General features: G+C 35.0%; 1 protein-coding gene across 1 annotated transcript in view; it reads left to right on the top strand.

Annotated features, from left to right (window-relative positions):
• Nucleotides 1-3,328, top strand: part of Galntl6 (polypeptide N-acetylgalactosaminyltransferase like 6) — a 1,053,895-nt gene that overhangs the window by 352,470 nt on the left and 698,097 nt on the right. The window lies entirely within an intron of this gene.

Here is a 3,328-nt window from a genome sequence, read left to right as displayed (position 1 = left end):
TCTTGACTCTAGTTGCATATGTATCAAAAGATGGCCTAGTCAGCCATCACTGGAAAGAGAGGCCCATTGGACACACAAACTTTATATGCCCCAGTAGAGGGGAATGCCAGGGCCAAAAAAATGGGAATAGGTGGGTAGGGAAGTGGGGGGGAGGGTGTGGGGGACTTTTGGGATAGCATTGGAAATGTAATTTAGGAAAATACGTAATAAAAAATATTAAAAATTTAAAAAAAATTTTTCAAGTCAATATTTTACATATCCAATCATATTTTGAGCTTCCATAGAAATGTTTATAATCTAGAAATAAAGACTGCACAGTCTAGTGCAATACATTTACTGTGTCACAAATCTAGATCTTGACCCTGCTACAGTTACCAACGGATTAAATTAAGAGGGCTGATTTAGTTTTTTTCCTTTTTTATTAGATATTTTCTTCATTTACATTTCAAATGCTATCCTGAAAGTCCGCTATACCCTCCTTGTGTCCTGTTCCCCTACCTATCCACTCCCACTTCTTGGCCCTGGCGTTCCCCTGTACTGGGGCATATAAAGTTTACAAGACCAACGGTCCCCTTTTCCCAGTGATGGTCGACTATGCCATCCTCTGCTACATGTGGAACTAGAGACACAGCTCTGGGGGTAGTGGTTAGTTCATATTGTTGTTCCACCTATAGGTGGCAGACCCCTTCAGCTCCTTGGGTATTTACTCTAGCTCCTCCATTGGGGTCCCTGTGTTCCATCCCATAGATGACTGTGAGCATCCACTGGCATAACCTCACAAGAGACACCTATATCAGCGTCCTGTCAGCAAAATCTTGCTGGCATGTGCAATAGTGTCTACATTTGGTGGCTGATTATGGGATGGATCCCAGGTCAGAATTTCTTAACATCTCAAGGTTTATTTCATTGGCACAGCTTTCTGGAATATTTCCAGTGACAGATTTGAGAAGCTATGCAAATTGAAACAAAAAGTTGAGATTTTTCTACTAAAACTAATTTTATGCCTGGCACCAACTTATCAATATGTTTTATGGGTGTCTAACGATGCAGAAACTCCCTGCTGACCACTCAAGACATACTGCAAACGCTGCCATTCACTTCCAATGCAGGAAGCAAAGGTTCCTACTTTCGCATAATAACAGACTAACTTTTTTTGATGCTGGTTTTCATTTCATTTTTTTCTACTTAGTTTCAGGACCCCCTAATGTTCATTACATGGAATTCAAAGTCCCAAGTGTGATTTTGTTTATTTATTTATTATTTCCTAAACTTTAACTAAATAATTTTACTTAATAAAGTTTGAATAATGGAAAAACCATGAAAGCCATTATTTGTTTGTTGTTAATTCATATACTTTCAGGGCAGATGTACATGTCTAAAATCCTATTTTGCCTTATGTTAGTTACTTGATATCTATAACCTTATTAATATGTAAGTTTAACATTTCTGAAATTTTATTCAAAATCCAGTGCTTATATTGTAATGATACATAACAAATGTTAATGATGCATTTCTTCTCATCCAGGAGAATCCTTTTCTATAGTACCCAATTGTCTAAAGAGCAGATTACAGGTGCCTTTAATATACAAGAACTGTAAACATACTCAGTGTAATAATTCATATATATCAAATCAATATATATATATATATATGTATATATTAGTTAATTCTACAAAACTTTTGTTTTATGTGCTATATATTATGTTTCTGCAATTGTACTAAGACTTCCCAAAGTCTGAAATGCTGTGCAAATATTAATTTAAATAACTGAGAAGCTGATATTAGTTTTATATTAAAAATTGTTTTATAATAAGTAAACACTGCATGTTTACTTCGATTAACCACTAAAGCATTTAATGTAAATTAAGATAGTAATAATTTTATTAGACTAAGTCCATGCAAGCTTACTAAGGGACAGCAGAAATCAAAGACTTCTTGTTATTATTTACAACCACGTTGATACCCTTTGTGTGTCTGGATCCAGACTCCTTCCACTGGACCACAGTGTCTTCCAAAGAAAGAATCTAGTGTTTAATACGTGGTTTACTGTGAAAATGAGTCAATTTACTGACTGATAAAACCTAGAATGTTTTAGAATTCATTTTTTTCCAAATAACACAACTACATTTTCTTAGTGACATCCCTTATGTTTTAAGACTTGTCTAATGGAAACAACAAAAATTATCCCCTTATTCACATTTTTGTTGTTGTTTTGTGTTTTAATCTGGCAGTTCTTAGGTGTTTTAATATCTATTGTGCAACTAGAAGAAATGACAAAGTAGTTTTCAAGTTTATCAGTCCCAAGAACTATATATCTCACTAATGCATCATGAAATCACCCCACATTTTAGCTTGCGATCTCAGATAATACATTGCCTATATGCAGTGCTTCACACTTGGAACCTTTCTCTTGACCTATTCAAACAAACATTAGCTTTATATAGTTTTTGTGTTCAGGCTCTAACTATTATATGTAGTTGCTAGTTAAAGAATTGTTTCTGGACTTTTGTGGGGGAGGGTATTTTTATAGTTAATAATATGTAAGAACATAACTATGAATGAAATTTTCACAAAGGCCTACTATCAGAGGGTATTCACATAAAAACTTTGTCCTACTGATAACTGAAATAGATGGTTCATGAATGTACAAAGTTTTTTATATTTATCTTACCTGGGTGTAGATTACAGATCTATGTTTCTATAATCATGCAGTGACACAAGATGAGAAACAGGATATTGGCAAGGGACTCAAGCATCAAAGACTGCTTTATGATAGGAAAGACTAAATCACTAATGGGTCATTTACTGGGTGGTTTTGCTTTCAATATTGTTACTTCTATACAAATACACACAAATTGAGTTATGTTCTTTCACCCACCATTGTGTCAGGTAGAAACAACACCCAATCTCATGGTGCATCAATGAGGATACTAATCCAGAAATTTGCGGCATATTGTCTCCTAATTGAGTATAACTTCTGCTACGATAATTGTGTCTCTACCACCTTGAATTCTTTTTGTGTGTGTGTGTGTGTGTGTGTGTGTGTGTGGTGTGTTGATAAATGGACAGGCAAAGCATATACATCCATAAGCATAAATAAATAAATCTTTAGAAAAGAAATGGTTTAGTAAAAGAACAATAATTTTTTTAATTTTTAATATTTTTATTACGTATTTTCTTCAATTACATTTCTAATGCTATCCCAAAAGTCCCCCAAACCCTCCCCCTCACTTCCCTACCCACCCACTCCCACTTTTTGGCCCTGGCGTTCCCCTGTACTGAGGCATATAAAGTTTGTGTGTCCAATGGGCCTCTCTTTCCAGTGATG

This window comes from Mus caroli, chromosome 8, assembly GCF_900094665.2.
Source record: "Mus caroli chromosome 8, CAROLI_EIJ_v1.1, whole genome shotgun sequence".
Classification (NCBI taxonomy): domain Eukaryota; kingdom Metazoa; phylum Chordata; class Mammalia; order Rodentia; family Muridae; genus Mus; species Mus caroli.
Note: the sequence above shows the minus strand (reverse complement) of the source record. Positions and strands in the feature narration are given on the sequence as shown.